This window comes from Scatophagus argus, chromosome 9 (genome assembly GCF_020382885.2).
Source record: "Scatophagus argus isolate fScaArg1 chromosome 9, fScaArg1.pri, whole genome shotgun sequence".
NCBI classification, from domain to species: Eukaryota; Metazoa; Chordata; class Actinopteri; family Scatophagidae; genus Scatophagus; species Scatophagus argus.
Window position 1 is genome coordinate 14425833 of NC_058501.1, and position 25271 is coordinate 14451103.

The window sequence follows — 25271 nt, forward strand, 5'->3', positions numbered from 1 at the left end:
TTTTGAAGTGATGGTAATTAAAATGGGCAGAACGTTCAAAATAATTACTGGATTCAAAATAAGTAATAATAAGCTTGACTACTGGTTATTAAATGAAAACCTGCTTTTGTGTTTTCAGGAAATAATTGAATAACTGCTCAGTTTCAGATAATATAACGTGAAAATTAAGAAGATTCTAACAAAATAAAGATATTAACCAATTAATGTTTTTAATGTAATAAACTGAAGGTTTCTTTTGCAGGTAAAAAATGTAACAATGTTGTGTTTCATTTCTTCAGATACTCCAGACTGTTGTTCACATGCAGCAGTTTATGCTTCTCTGGATTCAGCTTGTAAAGAAGGATGTTTTTATGCCTCTGTGCTGGCTGTAGCTGTGGCCAGTGGCATAATATTTTCAGGGTGTCCACCCCGGCCACCTTCTTCTCATGAATGTCACATCACTTTGAGGGAATTTCTTCAAATTTGCCACAAACGTCCATTTGGACTCAAGGAGGAACTGATGAGAATTCGATGGTCAAAGGTCACTGTGATCTCAAAAAGACATTTCGACCATAATTCAATATACCCCTATCATAATTATGACAAATTTCACACAAATATCTAATAGGATAAAATGATTAAATGACACTTTATATCCAAAAGGTCAAAGGCAGCTGTGACCTCCATAATATCCATTATTTAGCACATAGCTCAGGAACAGAAGGGCAGATTGTGACCATATTTCACATTTTGTCAGAAACTGAATCGTTGACACTAATCTTAGGTCTCCACCTCCAAACTGTGCTGCCAGGTTGAACATGTGTGCGACTCACCGTGTAGCTTCTTTGCAGTAACATCAACATTTGGAGCCCTGTAGACCACCACAAGCTCATTGGTTTTGCCGAAATTGAGCTTCAGCTGATTTTTGTTGCACCATGTGACAAAGCTCTTTATCAGTGACCACATATATTATATGAGTTTGGACAGACATGGATGTAAACTGATGTAAACTGCAACGTGACTGGTGTGCGGAGGCATACAACCATGAGACAGTAATTCTAGTGTTTTATAGGGGTTGTAAATAAATATGGGAGAACCCGACCGTTGCTAAAGGTTGTAAATGTTTGTGGAACTAGGCCTAACTTTAAGGAGAACTTTACAACAAGCTGAACTCTGATGAAAGATGGAATTTCGCTTGGTTGACTCCTGTGTCTCAGTAATTCCTGGTATATGAAACATATTCAGTATTGCTAATAGTAAGAGCATGAAAGCATTTGGCATTTTTGTACAGGAAGGGACATCTGTCCATCTGTGCATGTGCATGTGTGTGTCAGCATGTGCTCTTTGTACATCTGCTCATTTACTCTATCTCTGTCTGTGTTGGTGTGTGTGTGTGTGTGTGTGTGTTCTGAACGTGCTCTTGTCTTTTTTAATCAGTGTGTGTGTGTGTGTGTGTTCTCATTGGGGTCACCGGTAATTTGAAGTGTGAACGCTTGGTTTCTCCACAGCATGATGATTTCCTCTGTCAGCAAACTGTGAGCCGGAAAATAGACGCGTATTATGATGAGATTAACTTTAACGGTCAAGGATTCCAGATCTTTCCAACAAAGTCACTGAAGATTAGGACGTTCAATGACGCTTTTCTCTGCTCTGCACTTCAGTTCAATTCCGCTGAGTCCTATGATACTTTGTTTGCTCTGTTGAATTCTTCTCTCTTCTCCTCTCTGTCATTTCGTTTGGTGTGGTGGTGGTAGATGGTAAATTGAAACAACCATAAACATTAAATGTTTAATTCTTGTTACCTACAGAAGGATTTGTTTCCCAACTAACTTAGAGCAAGAAAAAATCTTTCTGTGAAGGTTGCATAGTTTTTCCAGGTGTCCATTTATTTGTCTTCATCCCCTGCAAGTATATTTACTGTAGAATGCCACCCAAATATACCCTTACATGCACATACCACAGGGTTGTACTTGTACGTCTCTTTGAAAGACTCATTTATGTGAAAAAATAAAATACTTCCACAACGTACTGCTCTTCAGACTGATATGCTGCAGTTTACTTGTTACCATTTTTCGCTCTAAACAAATTATCCGGACACCCACATCCTTTGTAACAGGTGTAATATGAAAAGTATGTAACGTGTTTCCTCTGGGAAATATCTCTCTCAACATTGTAATTGGTTATTAACTATGAGCTTTATAATTTAAAGTAGAATATACCATTTTGTTTTGTTCATTTTTTTAATAAAAAGTTCAACTCCCAGTTGTATGAGAGTGAGAGGTTTGCTGCATAATGTTAAAACAAAATTTTAATGATTGAATCTGCTCCTTCACATACCTCTGGTCTGCTCATATTATTGAAGATCTGAAATGTCAATTTCTTTAACATGTCCTCTAACAACCACGATATCAAAGTAAGCCTTAGATTATTGGAATGTGGACACGGCTCGTGGGTTTCATCTTATTATGAGCGGAGAAAGGAAAAGAGCTGTATTTGTCTTTTCTTTTCAGACACAGTGGATGAGGAAGATTAAAGACTTCTTGCCCTGACAACTCGGAAAAAGCGAGCGAACAATCTGACAAGACTTAACAAAACCCATCTCAGGAAAGGAGAACTTCAAACAAAATCAAAACCTGCAGACAATGAAGAAGAGATGCAAACACGGCACCTCAGGCTCTGTCTTTCTGCCCGTGTGCCTGTCTGTCTCCACATCTGTCAATCTGTCTACCTTTCACTCTACATGTTTTACAAAAAAAAGTGGCATCTCTGCTGCACTGCTGCTGCAGGAACTGCAGCCCATTCTTGCTCTCATGTTGCAAATTAGAGCTGAGCTGTCATGTTGTCCTTAAAAACCTGTTTTTCACTCTGCTGTTCCACACTACACAGCAAACAACACGATTCCCATATCTCCACTGCATCAGGTAAAATATCTTTAAATAGTACTCTGACGTTGGATCAGGTGCAACAACTGTAAGGTTTGTTTAATATCAATGTAAATGTGTGTGTGTGTGTGTTTGTGTTTGTGTTTGTGCAACTGACAGTTAGCTGGTGGACAGGCTGTAACTCCTCCCTGCTCCTCCATTTCCCATAGACTCATTATTATAGAGCTATTATCTCTCTCACCCGCACTCCCTCACTCTCCCTGTCTCTGTCTCACACACACACACACACACACACACACACACACACACACACACACACACACAATCGAGAATATGATAGTGACTGCTGTGTAATACTGTACATCACACTGCAAGCGCTGTCATCACAACCACTTTAATTAGAACTTTGGAGAAGCGTAGAAGTGTGTGTGTGTGTGTGTGTTCGTGCTGTGATTTGCCATCCAGCCTAATCAAACTTGCAGTGATCAAGTCCGCTCCTGATAGAGGAATTGCAAACTTTTATCTGAAAGGCATCTAATCAGGCCATGTCTTGTTTTTTTTTTTATGTTTTACACAAAGCCCACACTGCAGCTTTTCTTTACAATGCCAATCCTGAATATATGTACACATTTAGAGTCATATTTTAAAGGCAAACTCTGAAGACTAAACGTGGAAGACTTTTTATTTAGTAAATCAACAAATGGATGGCTTAAGTAGCAAGATGCAAGTTATGCTAATCTCTCACCAGAAATTTTCTTGTCTGAGGTGACGTTTGAAATGCTGTGTATCAGATATCTTTTCTTGCCCTTTCAGACGCCTAACATCTCGCCATGCCTTGTTCTGTCTCAAACATCAGGAGCTCGAGCACAGCCTTGCATGTTGCGCTATGTGTCTGTAATTCCCATCGACAACTGTGTTAATGGATGACAATAGCAGAGAGGAGAACGCCATATGTCTGAGCCTGGGGCAGCAAAGAGAATGGCAGGGTACACAAAGACGAATACAGACGGGGGGAGAGGCAAGAAGAGGGGCTGAGATGTGAGGAAGAGGAGGAACGAGAAAGAGGGCTGATGGAGGGGGGGGGGGATAGGAACTAATGAAATAGGGAGGAAAAGAGGAGTAGTGAGAGAAAGATGAAAAGGCAGGAGAGATGGAAGAGGCTGTTGGACTTAAAATGAGAGGAGAGAGAAAGAGGGAATAAACTAAAGGAGGAGAAAAGAGAGGCAACGAGGGAAGAGTGGCTTAGAAGAGGAGGGTTGGAATGGTGGAGACAGGATGGGGGGGCAGGGGGGTTCTTCCTTTCTGCCCTGTTTTCTTTTTATCAGTTTCTCTTTCTCAGCCATACTACCCTCCTCCCTCCTTCCTCTTCATCTGCATCTAAATATCAACGATCAAACTGGAATCATTTCGGTTGTGGCCAGAGGTTTTTAAGTGGTTGATTGTTGAAGCAAATGTGCTTCCTGATTTGACTGAATTGAGAGAGTGCTTTTTGTAGCGCAGCCATGCGACTCCAGCACTGAACGTTATGACTCGTAAACATGGCTGCTCCATCCTGCAGAGGAGAAAAACTGTTCTGTTACAGTGATCATAAATTTAGATTTTTCGGCTTTGCAACATCTGTTTGTTTCAAATAATGTGGTTTTCAGATTTCTTTCATTCATATTTTATATATTGACCTTCCCTTTTACCTTGTTTTAATTTAGAGTATTTTAAATGTATTTGTTTCCATAATTTCTGTGGTTGTTTCTCACTCTTAAGTGAAAGCTCTTTTTTGCAGACAAAAATCCCTTTACGTCATCCTGATTAGTATTGACAGGTCACCTGGTTTTATTATCCAGTCGTCTTTTTTTCCCCACATGAAAACTGCCTCCTTTTATTGCTCTCTTTGTTTTATCTGTAGTGTTTAAAGTCTGTTTTACAGGTTATTCCACCCCAGGATTAAAGCATTGATTCAATATTGGACAGTAACATTATGCATTGTCAAGTTTCAAGGGTATTTAGAGATATTTGTGTGTGTGTGTGTGTGTGCTGACAGGATGTAAGGGCACACGTGTGTGTGTGTACACGAGATAGCACTCTACACGTTGATTTGTTTTTATAATCAGCTTTATGTTTTATGTATAACTCACTGCCCAAAGGCATCTAGATGGCAAAGAATAGTCATTAGTTGGAGTTTATGAGGGCCTGCTTTTAAACATCTTTGAATTTGACTTTCAGGGTTTATTTTGTGTTAATTTATTATGGAGTCACACATTAGTGTCAACCTAGTTTGAATTGGATTTACATTTTAAGGTTATAAAACTCTCGGAATTCAAAACTGTCTTGAATTGTGAATTCATATGTTGATGGTTATATTCTGAATAACCTTGGATTACAGTTTTGGTGGAGTCAGTCTACAATGGCTTCTGATCAGAAGTGCATCTCATTTCTGCTGCCAGGACTCCACTTGTAGTGTTCACGAAATCTCAACTTCTCTCACTTCGTCCCATCTCCTTTCATGTCCTCTCTTTCATCTTCCCATGTCCTCCTCTTCCAACTTCCTGTGTTAGTCTTGTCCTGCTGCATCCAAATGCGCACACAAACTCACTCACTCACATACGCTAGTCCTTATCTCTCCACATACAGCTCCAAATTACGGCGTTAACCGATCCGTTAACAGGAAGAAGAGAGGGAGCCAACATGTCAAATATCAGACAGGACAGCTTGAGAGAAGTGGAGGGGACAAAAGAGGAGAGGAGGGGAGGGGACATCTTATTGAAATGGAAATAGAACAGGCCAATTAAAACATTTCAGTGGGAGCTTGTTTGCATCTCCAGCTCAGCTCTCCCAGATTATATATACAACACATTACAGAGTAATGAATATGTATAAATTGAACTCCTCGATTATCACGCGACCACTGGGTCTCAATCAATACTCCGTACTTCTCCGTCATTATCTTAATGAATATGTTTCCTCCTCATGATGTGAAATCATTCACCTTTAAATCACATCACACTAAGACTGGAAATTGATCCCACACAGTGATTCATCAGTTTAACAATATCCAAGGACAAAATCCAATATATTATAATGCAAATAAATAGACTTAATCTCTTTAAAGAAACAGCTGTATGTGAGGTAAAATTAATTACAACACTTCTGTAGTGTTAATTATGTATCTCCTCAGTTGTAAAAGATATAAACACACCTTTTGAATCATTACTGATTGGTAGTAAATGTAAATAATGACTATAACCTATGAATGCCTTACTTGACCCTGCACTGCAAACCTGCAGATATTTGCTGGTTAATTATGCCAGAAGTTGAACATGATTGTCTAGCTGGAGAAGACAACAGTGTAGAGCACAAATGAAACAGAATGTGATAACGTGCTCTTCCTTTCTGACATACATTCAAATAAAAATAGTAAAAAGACGATGATTCTAATGTACGAGATCATCAACTTCATTGTTTTTTCATTTTACAGGGCATTCCAACTTTATTTTTTGGAAATCAAGGTTGTATGCGATAAAACTGCATTTAAAAAAAAATAAAAATCTAGTTCAACTTAAGTAAATATATTTGTGAAGTTGTGCAATCTACCATTCATGCGGTCTACATGAAGTAAAATTTCCTGCCATGAAATAACTTGTACTTCTCAGTCAAATAAATAAAATCTTGTACTTGTAGTAGTTCTCATGTAGTAGTTAACCAAGTATAAGATGTGTACTATATATATGTAAACATGTAAAATGAAAGAAAATCACGACTGTTGAAAAATATGTATCATTCACGTAAAATACACTATATAGACAAAACTATTGAGCCACCTGACCATGAAACCCACAGGGACTTTAATGACATCACATTCTAAATACACAGACAGCTTTACAATTATAAACAGCTTCTTCTCTTCTGGGGAGACTTTCCACAGGATTTTGGGTGAGTTGAGGTCAGGGCTCTGTGTGGGCCAGTCATGCTGGAATAGAAAAGGGCCTTCCCCAAACTGTTGCCACAAAGTTGGAAGCGTAGCATTGTCCAAAATGTCTCAGTATGCTGAAGCATCAAGATTTCCCTTCACTGGAAGGAAGGAGCAGAGCCCAACCAAAGAAAAACAGCTCTATAGCACACATGAATTCAGTAATAAAGAGGTGTGTCCCAATACCTTTGTCTATCAGGTGTACATGTATCCTTTCTTGAAAGAGGTCTTCTTGTCTGGTGGAGGTGGCTGCATCACTGGCTCTGGACCCAGATGGAGTCAGCTGGTGTTCTGCACACTTGTATTGATTGATCACAGTGTATAGAGCACAGAAAGGCTAAGAGAGCGTGCAGTGAATCCTGCCCCACTTTCTTTTTATTATTATTATTATTATTGTTGTTTATTTGCCGACTGACACCTGTGTCCAGAACAAGCTTGGTCCAGCATTAAGTCAGTGCGGTCTTCCTCCAGTGGGATGAGAAACACTCCTGTTGTCCACCTCACCTCAATTTTGCAAAGACCAAGGAGTCTCAGAGGACCTAATTTACTGTCAGGAAAGGAATTGTGGTACTGTACTGTCACTTCAAGAGAACAACGAAATATTGACAATTTTATAAGCTACACAACTCAAGTACTCAGCGAACTCCTCTCTTTCTCCTCCCACATGTCCCTGTCCCTTTGAAACAATGACTCTCACGACGCCAAACACGAGCCTGAAGCTTTATGTGAAGCTGGAATATCCTCAAAACTAGCCAAAAAAATACTCATGAACTTCTTTCACCCAGCAGATTCTGCCAGAAGCTCAGTCTTTGAATCAGATGGTCATCTTTCCTTCACCACCACGGAGAATAGCCCCTTTGGAGTGTATGACATAATCCAGTATGTCTCTAACTCGAGAAGACAGTTTAAAAGAGCAGTTCGCCTTTTCAGATTGACAAAACATTATTCATCTGTTAGTGTTTGCCCTGGAGTGGGAGATGCAGCTATCTACCTGGTAGAGAAACCAACTCTGGGAGTTTATGCAGCAGATAGTGTATTTCCTAGTCTCAAAACAGGAACTGAACCTGTGAGGTGTTAACAAAACTCAGTTACATTTTTGCACCGCGAGCGAGAAGGTGCCGAAGTTTAAAAGTCTCCTTGGCCTTCTCACATTTAAGACATTTAGGTTTGATTGGACAGACTACACGGTGGATCAGGGGCTAGCACTGTCATGTCACAGTCTCTATGTGGCTGTATCGGTGTGCTCCCTGTGAGGACATGCATGTCAAGTGGGTTTGAGACTGTAAATGGTTGTATGCCTGTTTGTGTCCGGGTCGCAGTGTGTCCTGCCTTTCTCCCAGCGTGTGCAGCAATAGGTTCTAGCCCCTTTTGTCCTGCACATATAAACCCTAATGGATGCATGACTAGATATGGGATTGAATTTGTTATCCATGGAGCCTTTGCTAGCTTGGCTCTGTGCTCTGTGTTTTGAATAATCTGGGTCACCACTCACCCTTGTAGTCCATTTTTATGGATATTCAAATGTAACTTTAAAGCAATGGATGCCCGGAAAGGTAGACAGGGAAGACCCTAACTGCATAAGGACTTGTTTTGTGCTTTCTTTGATGGTGGAGAAGGGTGAAGTGTTCCTTCGCTGGTCAATGTTGAATAAATGAGATGGTACAGTATAAATGAAATGCTTCATGTAACTAGTGTTTGAATTTACAGATGGCTCTTGCAGCCAAATAATCTACAAAGTATTTACTATTAAACATGTTGTAGTGCCTGTAGAGTTGGTTCAGGTCCTGGTCCCAGCATTGCTTATTTTTTAGACATGAGTTTGAAGTAGAAAAGTAAACACTGTTTAATTGAAACTGATGGTTAGTGTTTTTTATGACAACTTCTATTCACGACTGCTTATGAGGAGAAGTAAAAAATTGCTTGAATAAACATGTATTGAAAATGTGTGTAATCGCATCTAATCTGAGTCAGTCATAGAGAAAATAATGCAGCCACGAGTTTCTGGTAGTGCTGAGACCTCTGCTCTCTGTCTCCGACTCTGACAGCCTCTTAGATGAATGCTTTCTGCTTTCTGGAGCTGACTTTGTTGTTTTCCCAGGCAGCCATGTGCAACTAGGCTAATGAGTACATTTAGCTGGGAAATGCTGAGGTAACACTTTCATCACACTGTGTGAGTGTGTGCGTACGTGCGCATGCAGCCATGAATTTGTGTGTGTGTGTGTCATCTGTTTATTAAGGTCATAGTGCGAGACTGAAGTTTGAGCTGAAAAACTAATTAGGGGCTCTTCCTGCTCCTTGCATCACACCTTTCTAGTCACAGCCATCTCTTCGTCAGTGCATTCCTCTGTCTCTAACTCTCCCCACGCCTCCTTTACTTCTCTTTCTGTCTAGCCGTCTCTCTACTTCAGCTGTTTTGAGACTGATGCTACTGCTCATGCTGTTGTCTGACAATCTGTTCGTGGTTCTCAGTAATTTTTGGTAAACAAAAGTTCTGTTGCTGCAGTAAAAAGTCAGAAGCTGGAGTTGTGTGTGTGTGTGTGTGTGTGTGTGTGTGTGTAACTGAGCAGCAACTGCACTCAGACTGAAACATGCAGAAACATCATAAAGCTTATTTAGAGAAACGTTTCATTTCGTGAAGGCCCGCAGTGTAAAGTGTCAAGTAAGATTTAATTCTCTCCAACCCTGTTGTTAAAATATGGCTTTCATATAAAAGTCTCACACAAATTATATCCTGGGGAGTGTCGCTGCAGTAGTTTGAATAACTTGAGTAGCAGGTTTTGCTCCTCAGCATAAGGCTGTGACTCTGGCCTTTGTGAGCGATTCTCTGCGCCTCTGAGTGAGTCAGCACAAATAACTGGGAAGAAATCGCAAACAGAAAATAAAAAACAATAAAATTTTCTATTGTCCAGTCCAGTTAAATGTATGCCTTAAAAAACCACCCGATTCTTCTTCTTCACTCTGCTGCAGTGACACAGAGAAAGAGAGAGTTGCTTGTTTGTGCACTTTCTGTCATTAGTCTAATTATTTAGATTTCTAATCTTGCGTTGGCGAAGCCAGTTCTTCACTTTCTTTGCTTCCCATCCTGGTGGGTGTGCGTCTCTGCTCTGCTGATGCCTGTCCTCTGTGCATCTGTTCAGTACCGCAGGAACAGTGTTCCTCCCCATCACTCTGCACTTGTCTTCACAAGCTGCAACTTACGGAAATCCTAACACGCTCGCTGTATGCTGCCATATGAGATTTAGCACATTTTGTCAGCATGTTAATCAACTGAGAAGCTGATGCAAAAACAAATTATGGACACAGAACAATGAGTTGCATATTGACAATGTGATGAAATGAAAGTTCACGGTGATGATGAAGAAATACATTTTGATTTACAGTAGCTTAGTGAATTATTTAGTATCTTATAGTAGTATGTTAAGACAATTTGTGGGTCCATATTAATTCCATCCTAGTTTGTGGCTACTGTATTATAGAAACTGATCAACTATGACATCTATTACAGATCTAAAACATGTAAATCAACTGTTTTGCAAATAATAGCGTGTCTCCCCTGGCTTAGTAGTAGGCAATCACCTCAAACAGGGGTTATTGCATTGGCTTGGAGGAAGCAATTACAAGGAAGTTTGTGCTCAGCAAACCATGAAAATGTCATGTCACATCAAGCAAACATTAGGAACAGATGTTATTTTACCCCAAATGAACCAAGTATTTGGTGAGCACAAATGATTATAACTTTATTGCATTGACCTCTGTAACACAGGACAGGTTTTAACAAGTCTGTGGAGGTAAAAAATGATTCCCAGTGAGAATACAGAGATGAGGTCCTTTTGGTCTAACGACGCAGGTGTTTCAACAACAGGTCATGTTACGGCACGGGTCTCTACATCTCATGCACACGCACATGCACGCACACACACAAACATGCAAATGCATTTATAAATAAGTGGAAGTGTGCACACAAATACACAAGAATCTAATTCTAATTTGTCAATGATTGCTGTTTTCAGATGAACGCTGTGGTATGTAGAGCACCCAAATGCCAGGCTTTGCTCGGAGTACTTGTTTGTTGTTGCGGTTGTTGTTTATTTATTTATTTTTGTCTTGTCTATTGTTGTAGTTGTTCACCCCCAGCTGCCAAAGCAGAAGTACGAGGACTGAACAGTGTGTATGAAATGGTTGTTATCACTGCTAATTCGACAGTAATATGCATTATGTAAATTTGTCCTTTCTTTCCTCCTTTAATTTGTCTTTTTCCAAACCCTTGACACACATTGATTTCTATTATCCCTACAAGAATTCATTCTTATTTTGTTTCATAATGAGAGGTATTTGGAATGAAATGCTTGTTTCTTGTATATTTGGAATAAAATTTAAAAGACCCCAGAGCTGCTGTAAGACTGCAAGAAAAGACATCAGTCAGTGTAGCTATGCAAGGATTCCCACATCCACTGTAAGATCAGCTTTATGTTGTTAGTTTTGTCAGCCACTCCCCGTCTCTCCTTTTATGCTTTTCCATCTTCTGTCTCCCTCTGTTTTCTGCACTGCTCCTCTTTCCTCTCATTTCCACCCCTCTAATCATATACTTGTATCTCTCTTGTGTGCGGTTGAGGAGGAAGGAGGGGCAGCTATTGTAATAAGACCATTAATCATTGAGAATAATTCGCAGAAAAATCAGCCAACCTTGTTGAATTTGACAGCCACCATATTGGATCTGTATGCTGTAACATAATATATGGTCAGATAAGAAGCTTTGAGTGTGACCCATGAGGTGTTTTTGCAGTGTTTGGCACATTTGTGCAAGTCTTTGTCCAAATTGAATGTGATTTTCATCCAAATCTATGCATTTGTGGGTCCTTTTCAATTTCATTGTCTCCATTTTCAGGGCAACAATTGAACAAAGACTTGTCTAAGGAGAAAAACAAATCATGATATGTTGTTTTTCTGTGCGTCATACTCTCAAAGTGCTCACATCTTACACATACTATATATATATATATATATATATATGTCTTGCTTCCCTAAACCTGAACTCTACCCAATGCACAATGACTCAGAGCATCATGGCTGCCAGTTCCATCCTTACAAAACAAACCATATGGCCACTAAGGGGCTGATGCGGTACTAAAACTGCTTATAAAATCAAAGCCATTCTACTGTTAAAGTCAACGCTAATCAATGCTGTGGTCTATAAATGTTGGTCTTCATAAAATCTTAATGAATTGGTTTGAACCTGGTAGTTTGTGTTTGTTAGAACATTTTCTCCACTTTGCAACAATAAGAAACTTTTCAATGAAACATAATGTGAGATTGCTTTAGACTAACAGGTGTTGGTTCTGTATTAACAGTATAGCAGTGCTACATGATGAATCAAATTTAAATCATTAAGGTCATCATGAAGCCTGTTTTTCCCAGCCTTGATTAATAACCGAATGGAAATGCCCTCCGGACGAGGGCCTGCATTGGCAAATTTGCTATTGATTTACATAATCACAGCAGAGCCCGCCCACTGCAACCCTTAGAGGCAGTGGAGCAGATGCTCCTCATCTACAACAAATGTGTTTAACTACATTAAATGATGTTATTTAAACATTTAAACCATGGTGGAGGTTTAAAACCTCAAGTGTGATTTGAGATGAAGAATAAACGTTCCATATATATATATATATAAAAAATTCTGCTGCTTTAAACTATGCATCGAGTCACATATTGTTTCAAAGGGCTTTTTTCTGCTTCGTACCCACATGAGCGCTGTTTTAATGAGCTTGGCTCCCAGACGGAACTGTTTCAAAAACCCCTGTGTAGAGGATTAATAACTTTGGAGAAGGGAGCTGTAATAATAAGAATAGAATAATTCTGGAAAGAGTGTGTGTGTCTGTGGCTAGATGTGTGTTGTACCAAATTTATCACCAAGAGCATGCTGCTGTATGTTTTGTATTCAGCTGTGTTTGTGTCTGCCTGTGTGTGTTATCATCTTGGTGATTGTGTGTGTGTGTGTGTGTGTGTTTACGTGTGTCTGTCTGCAACGCACCACCAATAATGTTGTTGTTGCTATGGAAAGGGCAATGTCACGCATGTATACAGGCGTACCAATACACACACACACACACAGTGCAGTAATGTTACACATGAAGGGTGTCAGTAATGGGATTCTGGTCAGGCCAGTGTGACCATGCTGTACTGAGCTAAGGTCATTGATACCATATCAAGAGCTGAGAGTGAGTGAGAGAGAGAGAGAGAGAGAGAGAGAGAGAGAGAGCAAGAGAATTTGGGAGAGGAGGGGGCACAATGAAATGGGTGAGAGAGCAAAACAAAGGAACACACTGACAGGAAACGGCTATGAAGGAGGCCAAGATGGGGGGAATAAAAGAAAGAAAGAATATCTTGAACAAATTGTTTGCCGTTAGTTGGTGTTCATTTTCTGGCACAATCTAGTTTCTGTACATAAAGCACTGCAGCCTTTGGGTCTCACCCATTACACAGGCTTTTCTCTCTTTTGTCCTCTGTTTTATCCTCTCTACTTTTTCTCTCCTCTCCTCTCCTCTCCTCTCCTCTTGCCTCACACAGGGCTATTTTCTGCCTGTCAGGCAGTTTGCAGACAAGCACTGTTTTCTACCCTGGTGAGACTCTTTTTAGTGTGTGTGTGTGTGTGTGTGTCTTGTCTGCCTGTGCACACATACTGTACAAGTGGCCATTTGATTCATGTTTGCATTTGTGTCTATGACTGTGCTTGAATGTGTGTGTGAGACAGAAACGCAGCATATTCCATAAGTGGCCATTTGCTTCCTGTGCCTGTATACCTGCATGTATGTGTGTGTGTGTGTTACCCTGTTGTGACAGTGCTGAAATCCAAGCTGACATCCCTTTCTCCCTGCAACAGCATATGCCCCTCAGCAAGACCACTGGGAGACTACAGAGAGAGAGAAAGAGGAGGGAGGGAGATGGAGAAGGCGGAGGATAAGAGTGGGGAGGGGGAGGGCAAAAATAGAGAAGAATGGAGAGGGGACAATGGGTAATGGGTGGCAAGGGGGAGAAGAGGATAGAAAGGGAGATGTGGCAGAAGGAAAGAGAGGGTAGAAATAGCCAAAGAGGAAGAGCGAACAGGAAGAGAGCCACAGACTGAGACCAAGACAGAGGGAGAGAAAGCACCCCCACTGCGCTCCTTTTCAGTCCTGCTAGCGTTGGCATGTGTTAAATGTAAAGCTGCTGGCTGACTCACCATGCTACCAGCTCATAGTCAGCACTACTGCTCTTGTCTGACAGAGAGACACAGAGAGAGGGAGAGAGAACAGCCAGCAGCTTAGATTCAACACTGTCTAGTTCAACGAGCGAAGGAAAGGAAACAGAGAGACAGGCCGCCAGTAAATTACCAGTTCTGTCTTCTTCCCGATTCTGCTCTTCTTAAACACATTATCAGTGAGAAAGCATGTGTTTGTCTCACAGGTCGTTCACCAGAGCTGCTCAGGCTGAGAGTTTTGAATCATTATCGACACAGACCAAATTATTATCTTCATGCCAATAAATACTCCAAACTAAACAACAAAATAGTCATTGCTTTCCAGACTGACCCATTTTTGATGCCTCTGTTAGTAATACAGTACTTTATGTCAGTGCTTTCTAAAGCTGTTGCAAATGACTATTACAAAACATATTTTCTGATGTGCTACTGCTGTACTGAGTAGTAGTGGTAGTAAATAATAATAATAAGTAGTAGTACTAAGTAAGATTTGGTCACCTTAAGTTGTAACCAACTGGTTAAGTTTAATAAACAGTCACTGACACGATTAGAACTGGTGTTGATTGTTGGAAAGAAACAAAGAAAGGTGATCTCCCATCAATCCACTGGACCCACCTGCGAGGTCAAGCTCCTCCCACAGACTTCACACTGTGTTCATGTCAGAGCATTGTCTTTTTCTTGACTCTGGGAAACATTTACAAATATGAAACCTACATGGAGCACAAATTCTTAACAAGAAAGAGGCACAATTACCTTGTTTGCAGTTCAAAGTGTCCTGTCAGCAGTTTTGCAGACATCTCTTTTGCGCCCAGTAAAAAAAAAAAGTAAAGGTGGCCCAACTTTGCTGGAAATGTGTACCTGTGCACCTTCCCATCGCGAGGGCAAAGGAGCTCATATACTGCAGGTCTGGTTTTGTGATGAAATTTACGTAACAGTTTGACGAGACAACAGACTGAACAGTAAAGAACCCAAAACTAAACTGAAGACAGCGAAAGCATTTCCATAACATCAGTGTCAAGGCTGTTTTAATCGCTTACTGATGTGTTTGATTGGTGATGCGAAGCACATAGACAGTAACTGCAAATCTTTGAATCAACCTGAACAGTTCGATTCAGCAGACGTATTCACTATTTCATCCTCTGTTCTTTGTATATCCATTTTCTGCCCCAACCACGTCAGCGTCTAAAAGATATTACTGAGTCTTGGAGGCAATCGTTGGTCGTACAATACAAAACTCTATTTTATTTTGATTGTATTGATTGGATAGATGACTATTTTTAGGATCACGCCTCATCATACCCAAACAGTCAGATGAAATTAATAACCTCTCTGAGTGACTCACATGTCTCTCGGGCGTGTTTGGAGGATCATAATAAAAGTCTCTTTGATAGGAAGAAAATAAAAAAAGGTGGATGTGGGTGGTGATGTGGGGGTTGGGTTGATAGTCGCTCTGCGTTAAATGCAGATTTATAAAAGCACATTTTACGTCTTTGGTTCAATTCCCACCGGTCACATGCACAGGAAGGATGTACAGTACGCTTTCCTGGTATTTTAAGACACTTTTGATGAAAGCCGTGCCGTACAGTAGTATGTCAGGAGAAATGAGGCATGTGTATCAACATCTTGCAAAAACATTTTGTACATTTTGTACATTTTATCACATTTTTAACTCAAATTTATTTATTGACCGAGTGTGTGTGCACTTTTTCAGTACAGAGGCTCAGAATTGGGAGCTTCATAACACCACAGTCAGTTCCAGCAGCAGCCACCTGAACTGACTGCCACAGAGGATTTCTTTGTGTATGTTGTGCTGAGGACATTTCAAGATAGCTTAATTCATTATTATTCCTTCACGACATTGGTAATGTTTTAAAGCAATGCTACGACCAACAGCAGTGTTTTCATATCAGCACAGACAGGAACATTATGAGCGTGTTTTTGAACGGTGCAGTGACATGTCTTTGGTGGAGGTGAAGAAAATGGAGGGTTGAAGGAGAGAGAGTCTGAGGGGGCTGGTTTGCTGTGTACATGATAATATAGTGTGCATATGTGCATGAAGGTGATCCAGTCATGTTATAATGTATGCAGCAGCCTTGGACAGGATACATGTAGTATGAACAAGAGCAGATTAGCTTTTAATTGAATTAGAAGAAGTGCTATGCTTTTTTATTTTATTCATCCAGAAATGAAAGAATACAATCACAAAACCATTAGTAAGTGCTGTATGTGTTGGTATTATTGTTCTGTTTTCTACTCTTCTTCTTCTCCCACCTCCACCTCTTCTCCATCCTTCTTCTCCCACCTCCACCTCTCCTCCATCTGCCTCCTTCTTTTAGTTGTTTCAGCATGTCGAAACACTTTTCCCTACCGTACCTGCTGATCGGGAGCCTTGATGTAAAATGATTTCCGTTGCATTTTTTCCCCTCACATCAGTGAAATGCCCTGATGGTAGCGTAGGCTGTTTTCTGGGGTTGATTGCATAGGGAAGGTAAAGGAATTCACAGCACTATTACTGATGATGAAACTGTCCAATCACACAAGACAATTGAAGTGTGATCTACTGACACAGACTCTAAAATGGTAATTTTGTTTGCTGAGAGCACCGCGTTGAAGGGTTGGTTCACCCAAAGTACAAACCAGAATTAATGCTTTGCATTTGTATGTCTCTGCCAACCAGCCAAGTTGCAGTTTAAATTCATGCCTGCCCAGACACATTTAAGTGAAGACGTGAAGGAATTTAATTAAAGGTATTACGTGTAGTTCTTGGCAAAATGGAAGATGATGAATTTCTATCATCATCTTGATATGTGTGGTTCCAGTGAACAGTTAGTTAGAAACATCTTATCTTCGCTTAGAGACTATTTTTGCGAAGGATTTCAGAGGACTGATGGAGAGCTTCTTCGCGTGGTGCAACAACAGTCACCCAAAGCTCAGCGTCAGCAAACACTTGACCTGGTGATGGACTACAGTGCTTCAAATGAGGATGAACATGAAACTTGGATGCTTCATACATTTGGTACCCAGCAGCACAGAAGATCTAAACAGTCAGTGCAGTTTCAAGGTGGGCACCCGGGACTAGTGCCATCAGTTCAGTACCTGACCAAATGTAAAATATGGTCACAGTCTGCCCTTCTGTTCCTGAGATAATGTGTTAAATAATTGACAGAAACAAACATTATGATGTCACAGTGAAGTTGACCTTTGACCTACTGGATATAAAATGCAAATCACTTCATTTTATCCTATTAACACATTTATGAGAAATGTTGTCATAATTAGGGAATTGAATTCTTCAGTTATGGCTCAAAACGTGCTTTGTGACGTCATAGTGATCTTTGACCACATTTTAAAACTTTTCAACAGCAACAAATCTTTCTGTAATCACTGTTACAGTAAGTTACTTTTGACAGTCGTTGCTGTCAACTTTTCCTTGGGGCCATTGCAAGTGGCTGATAATCCAGTGTAATGGGGACATTATTTCTGAAAATAAAGTTATGAGTATTGTAAGGAACCACTAATAAAATACAGTTTGTTGAAGTTGTATCGAGCTTTGGAGAAATATCTCAGAGACAGATATCTCACAATCTAAGCAAACATGCATGACTAAATGCCACTAGACATAAGAAAATGTGTTTCAACTATAAAACCCTCTAAAATGAAGTGATTTTTTTTTTTATTTCCACGCGAGCCATTTCCTGCCACAACATTTCTTCTTCCTTTCTCGCTATGTTTGACAAAGCTGCTCGTGATCTTCAAACCCCCTTCAACAAAGCTCTGTTCTCGTGAGGCTTGAGCTCTCCTAACCCCCTGTCTCACACTCTCCCCCTCCTGTCTCTCTCCCTCTTTCCCCCTAAAGCTGTCTCCCTCTCTCATCTCTCTCTCTTTCTTCCTGTCTTTCTTCCTCTCCCCCTCCTGCTGTCTCTCTCCTCTGCTGCTCTCTCCTTTGCCCTCCCCTTTCTCTTTGTTCCAGGGATCAAACGAGTATCTCTCTCGTCCATGCTCCGTCACCTGGGAGAACACACACATACACACACACACACACACACACACACACACACACACACACACACACACACACACACACTGCTCTCCTTCAGTTTGTAGTTGTGCTCATGTTTCTGTTGAGGATTTTACAGTAGTCAGTGTTCGTGGTCAAAGAACGAGCTAACCTTTCAACTCACCTTTTGCTTTGGATCAAAGAAGAGAGAGAGGGGGAATAAAAGCAGAAGCGGAACAATGTCAGACCGGACAGATTAAAACAGAAAAGAGTTTGGCTGAATTGAACTGAAATGATCGTGATAAAGATCAGAGCCAACTCAGACTCAAATAAGTCATGTGAATGTTAAAGCCCACGAGGAACTGCCTTAACGTTTAGCTACCCTTCCAAAAAAAAAAACAAAAGTACAGCTCAGGTCAATGCAAAACAAAGTCAGTGTATTTTTCCTGTAAATGTAAGTTTCAATAACACATCTTCCTCTTTTGTTAAATGATTGCTCCATTAAGGCAATACAAAGGCTTCTCAAAGAGAAGTGTGTTTTGTGCTATCAGACCTCGACATGCAGTTGTATGTCAAATTTGGTTTTGACAAATAGCAACATCGCAGTGAGCAAGAGGCCAAATTCCTTAGATTCAACCTTGATTCCTGAATATGATGCTGATATAGATCATAAAAACATATAATAAAAAAGAGTACCTACTAGGAAGGAAAAGGAAATTTAACTGCTGCCTTGATTATATGAATAGAATTTGTAGGGACGTGTCACAGTGGATTAGGGTGTACAAAAGTCAGGACCTTGACCCGGGAGAAAGTGCTTTAGGAGCGTTTGGTTACAGTCCCAGAAAGATTCTGGTCTTGGTCAAAAAAGTTAACATGTCCTGTCTTCTGTCACATTGGTAGCGCATACAGATTTTAGACATCTTTAGTTTGTGTAGATCACGTAGAATATAAATAAATGGAGTAAAGTCACTCCACAATGACAGATTCAGTTGCAAGAGAAACCTTTTCTATGTTTAGGAATAACCTGGGCCCCTAGAGTTGAGGGAGAGTGTACGGAGCATATGTTACCAGGCTTCTGTGTTCACCATGCAGTTGTGTTCAGGTCAAATGACCCTGACCCTAACCTCAGGGTTGGGAACATAGGACCTTTGTCACGTTCCCATTATGTGCTCTATAAATCTGGGGAACAAAGGACCCTGAGAACATAGCAATGACTCCAAACTATATTTACCCGTGTGCTCTCCTAAACTCTGCTTCTTTCCAGCTGTCTCAATCTGTCCAGTCTCCTTCAGGCTTGTTCAGCCCAGCCCAGTCTCGTCCACTGCAGCGCAGTTTAGTGTAATCTGGTCGTGTCTGGCTGAGGACTGAACAGGTGGTAAGTGACAGCAGGTACGAGCTGACATCAAAGGATCCAGAGAGAGGAAGTGCATGAGACGCAGGGAGAGAAAAGGAGGAAAGATCCGTAGACAAAAAAAAAAGGAATTATGAGCAGAAACAAAAGGAAAGCGCTGGAATTCTGGGAGGACACAGAGGCAAGGTTATCGTTCGAATGATAAGGAATTGGAAAGAGCAAAAGAGGAGGAAAACTGTAAATCTGTGTGAGGTGGTCGGTGAGATTGTGGGTGTTAGCCGGGTGGATGTGACAGAGGGTTTGGTCCTTGTCTCAGACCAACAGCTTGTGTGCTTAAGTCTGGTGAATACCAATTGTTCTGCACTGATAAAAGTCAACTGCAAAAAGTCCAGAAGCTGCCTAAACAAAATATGCCTCTTTATCTCTCCCTCTGTCTCTGTCTTTGTCTCCCTCTCGCTTTCAGCACACTTTCACTTTGAAGCATTACACTTGCATGTGTTAAAGCAAACTTTGCCCATACTTTTCTTGGACCTCTGTTTATACTCACTGTTTTATAAACTCCAATTATTTCCTCTCCAAAGCAAGGAATGCATACTTGCAGTCTTTTGAATTATATGTGTATACATTCTCTCTCTTTTCACACACACACACACACACACACACACACACACACACACACTCTGTCACCCCTATGTGCGGCTCTGTGCAGATGATGTCAGGTGAATGTGGACATTGTTTAATGACCATGGGGCCAGAAAAGAGAGGGGAGGTGGAGGGATGGGACAATAGGAAAGAAAAGCGGAGGAGGAGGAGGAGGAAGGGAGTCGAGGTAGAGGACAGCAGCAGCAGGGAGAGGAGGAGGAAGAGGAGGATGTGGGGAGAAGAGAAGAGAAGAAATGTGGGAAGGATGAGGAGACACGTGGGGGGGGGGGGGGGGTGGTAGAGGACAAGAGAGTGGAGGACATCCAGTCATAGGAGGGAGGTGGAGGAGGAGGAGGAGAAAGTCATGAGGGATGGCATGGGAAGAGTGCAGAGGAGAAACATAGGGGAAATGTATGTGATATGTAGCCTGAGGATGAAAGAGAAAGAGCTGAAATAAAGAGGGGAAGAAGGAGAGGGGAAGGAGAAAGGAAGCAAAATAGACAAATAAAGAGAGAGTTTGTGGCATGTAGCCTGGAAACCTTCAAACAAGGTGAGAAAGAGATGTGCAGGAGGTGAAGGATAGAGGATGATCCCTCCTCCTCTCCATCTCTCTCCTCTCCTTCCTTCCTCTCTCCTCTGCTCTTCTTCCTCACAGCCTCTCTCTCTCTCTCTCTCCTCCTCTCTTACAGTGTAATGTTAGACTACTGGCAAGGAAAATCTCCCAAGTCAGCTCTTCTCAAGGCTTTTCCTCTTCTCTCTCTCCCTCTTCCCATTATGTCATGTTATTCCTGCTCATAAAATGGAAAATGTTTAAGACCTTACTCATCCTAATTAAGCACATTTCTGCCTCAGTAGTTGCAAGTTCTGTTCAAACTATCTCCTTTAAAACCAGAGCCGCGATCAAAGTCATTACGCTCTTTTTTTTTTCTTTTTTTTTTTTTTTTGCTGCGCTGTTGATCCTCACTGTGTGGAGATTTTTGAAACATTTGCTTTTTTTTTTCCTTTTCACATTTTGATCCAGGAAGGGTCTGACATCCAATTGTTTGAGAGAAAGGACTTTTCTGTAACAATAGATCCAATTACGTACTGTATTACAGTGTGGCTTTCAAGATGAATCCTCTGCGAAAGCTGTTACAGTTCTGCGGCAGGACTAAAGTCAAAGACGTGTGTGGGCGACCTCTTTATCTGCATATCTATATCCTCTCTTTGTTCTGTTGCTCTGTGCAGCTCTCTCAGCAACTCTGTCAGTAATGGTCATTGAATTCAACGTGGACAGACAGATGCACGGCAGCTGTAAAGGCCACTGCGCGTGTGTGTGTGTGTGTGTGTGTGTGTGTGTAATCTATTCACCCTAAATCAGCGAGTAAGGCTCATATTCTTCTGCTTACGCTGCTCTCCTTTGCCTCAGAGCATCAAGTCTGTCCCTCTGTTCATTTAAGTCCTGAAAATAAACTGTCACTCAGTCATCAGCAAATGTATATGTATGACTGCCGTGTGTGTGTGCATGTAAGTGTGTGTGAGAGAGAGAGTTCTATAGTACACTGAGGTACACACTTGTGTTTATATATGGGCAAGTGTGTGTGTGTGTGTGTGTGTATGAAGCTGTCAATTTGTCTTGCCCAGCTCCATTCAAAAACACAGACAGCCCATCGAGGCGTATGCTGCAGAGAAAAATAACAACTCCAACTGACAAACATACTTTAGTCAGCGTGCAGACACACACCCTGAGATAGATGGATGAGGCTTTGCATTTAAATTGAAGATATAGTTTATTTTTTTTTATACTTAAAGTACTTTTTCGGCATGAAATTGTCACTTGAGTTTGTGTTATAGCTGCTAATTCCAAGTATTGATTAACGCTGCATTGAACTGGATACCCCCCTGAGGGAGGGGGGGTTGTAGTCACACTAGCGTGAATTAATCTGGACCACATTCAGCTGCAGGAGGCGCCATTTAGTACCCATAAATGCTGTCCTTCTCTCTGTTTTTCTTGTTGCTGCGAGGGGGTCAGGTAGGGCATTTAAGGTCATGTGAAGCCATGCAGTGCAACTGTGTGTTGTCTTGCTGTGTGTGCTAATGTCTGTGTTGCATACTAGCAGAGTAAAAATGGCCTCTAAGCTGCTCATGCCTAACCAATATAAACCATCAGGACCAGAGTGCTTTTTCCATCCCTGTGTCGGATATTATACACCAAACCTCTGGCTGAAAGGGTTTTTTATACATTTGAAACTATCTGCAGTCATACAGTACTGCTGTCTTCGTAGTTTGTTCAAAGGATGAGCTAAAAAACTGTTGAAAACCAGTTGGTTTAATTCTTCTCTCCCAGCTGTATGTGGCTCATTTATTCATGCTGTGATACAAGAATGGAAAAATGTTTGACAGTGCAGAGGAGCTTTTGCTCTTGTTCTTATTATTCTGTCATGATGTCTCTAGTGTCAGCTGTTATTAGGTGACTAGTTCTCTTTTTCGTTCTAATTTTTCAGAATTTTCTCTCAATGTTAGACAGAAAAAATTTAACTTGTTAAACGAGTCTGGATAGACTTTAATAATGATTTTTCCCCCAAGCTATATATGTATACTGAATAAATATATTTGAAATCATTGATATCTAATTTTTGGGGGAACGTCTTCATTGGTAAAAAATGTTGACAGCTAAAAACAAAAACAAATGTAGTAGTTAAATCTTCAAATCACTAGTCCAGTGTACCAAACACTAAAACAATGTTTTGAACATTCATGCACGTAATTTATAATCTATTGCTGACACTGGATTGTCGAGATGTAATAAAGACTTGACCTTTTATTTCCTCAATGGATAATGTCTTCTTTAGTTAAACGACGGACGTACAAAGGCAGCAGGTGGAACGCGAAGGCCAAAGTTCATTAAATTGAATTTCTTTCACAACATCAAAGAAATTGTAGCGGTGGCGAGGGCTCACTCTGCAGAAGCAGCGTGGGAAAATTTCAAGAGCAAGAAGATAGTGCATGAAGGCAATATCAAAGACCTAATGCAACGGTTTTATTATGCATGTGAAGCTGCTCGGTGCATATTGTTCTCTGCGAAGGAAGAGTGAGAAACTTAACCTCCAGTTGTGGTCAGTAGTGTTCGCTTTCCAACCACCTGAAAAGTATTAACGGAATAAACTAAATTGAACTCAGATCAGGATCAGAATTCCTTTATTTATCCCCGAAGGGAAATTCTTTAATGGGAGCAGCACTGACGTCTACCAGTGCTGCATCGATCACTATCTGCTGCTCCTTATTGTATGTTAACTTAGGTCATAGTTAGGTAGCATTTTGGGCTGATTTTACATCATACTGCATATATTTATGTAGCATTTACCTTCTTAGGAGCATGAACAAAAGTCCTGGGAAGAACCTGCAGAGAATTTAACCGGTACAGTCTCTTCTTCTTTATCATATTCTCTCTCTCTCTCTCTCTCTCTCTCTCTCTCTCTCTCTCTCTCTCTCTCTCTCTCTCTCTCTCTCTCGTGGCTCTTGTCTGCTTCTCTAACCTTCTTTCTCTCCGTGTATGTCTGCTTGACACACCATGTTGCTCTTCCCTCTCTCTAACCTCTCTGTCTCTCTCTCAGTGTATCGTATGCCTCTCTCTCCCTTTTACTTTCGCTGCACTCCCCACTGGTCCTCAGCAGCAGAGAAAAGCTGCGAACATGAAATAAATTATGAATCATTTCTATAGGCAGCTACACCTGTAGTGAACTACACTGCAGAGAATGATGAAAACAAAAGCAATAAATCAAGTCTAATCCACAAGTCAGAGGCAATGGTCCTGCAGAAATATTCCATAGTCATCTCCCTGGAGAGAGCTGTGCCACTGAAATAACTCTGATCCTTCATGCTTTCTGAAAGGTACGACAGTCTAATGTAATAAGCCAGGGAGGCAGTTACAGCTAATAAACTAATCACTGTAAAAAAAGAGAGAAAAATCGTCGGATCACATGCTACTTACAGAGCTCTCAGTCTTCTAATACGAAGGGTTTGTGAAATGTTCCGCTGATTTTTTAAAACATTTTGACATTGTGAGAAGTCAAATGAAGTCTGTTCAGTCAGTTATCTGTCACTGTTTATCCTTTACAGGGTTACCAGTTCATCACAGGGGACGCAGGGGCTGACATATAGAGACAAACAACCGCTGACGCTCACATTCACACCTACGGTGCACTTTAGTCACCAGTTCAGCTCACCTGTTCCTGGAAGGAACCCACACAGACTCAGGGAGAACATGCAAGACCCACACGAGATTTAAGAACTTTCTTGCTGTGAATGAAGTGAAGTGTTTAATGTTTATGGATCACACCTATAGAAGTGCACTTCCTACATATTAGAGTATGCAGACATGAATTCACTAGACTGTAAAGATGTGCTGCATCTATCTGACAAACTGTTCCAACAGATCAACTTGACTCGATGAAAAAGCGCTCATCATCTCAATGTGAATATTTTCAGCTGTTCTTTTAAGTGTTAAAATACATCCAAACTATTTTAAGTATTCTCAATGCATTTCTCTACCGCATTACTGAGGTTTTCAGGAGAGGCCAGGTATGAATATTAAAATCATCAGAGGCTGGCAGTGTTTGTGGATCGTAAACACATCTGTCACTACTGTTTAATTGGTAAACAAGTCTGACCGCTTTCTGTTTGTTTGTAAACAACCATGTCCCTGCATGATATGGAAGGTCATTACTACAACCTATCTACTATTCTTTTCTGTTCTATCTGAACTGACAAAGATACAACATTTCATTTACATTTAAATTTTAGCCCCGTAGTTGATGGCCCTATCCGCTGTTATTTGAGGCAAACATCACCACTCAAGCACAAAGCCCGTTTGACTTTCCACAGTACTTGGCTCATTTGACTGAGCCAAGTACTGTGGAAAGAGTTCTGAAGGTGGACGTTAAGGGAGAGACAGATGTGACCGAGCAGAGACATGGGGTAGGGTTTGAGCTTGGGACAGGAGCAACAAATTCTTTCAAAAAGTTATTCTGCTATTGTTTGGCTGGGTGGACGGATGGCTATGCTGCAGCAGGGAAAGAGGAGCTCAGCAGTCATTAGTAGCAGAGTGTAGCAGGAGGTATGCACAACCGAGAGATATGAAACACGATGGAACAAGTGGCTTCCGCACATTTCGAACCGTAATATTACATATGAATTTTTTGCGAGGGTCCACATGTTCCAGTAGTTTTATAGATGATTTGTGG

The 25271-nt window shown here is 40.9% G+C and overlaps 1 long non-coding RNA gene across 2 annotated transcripts in view; it reads left to right on the plus strand.

Annotated features, from left to right (window-relative positions):
• LOC124064478 overlaps nucleotides 1–25271 on the plus strand; it is a 93254-nt gene that overhangs the window by 33989 nt on the left and 33994 nt on the right. The window lies entirely within an intron of this gene.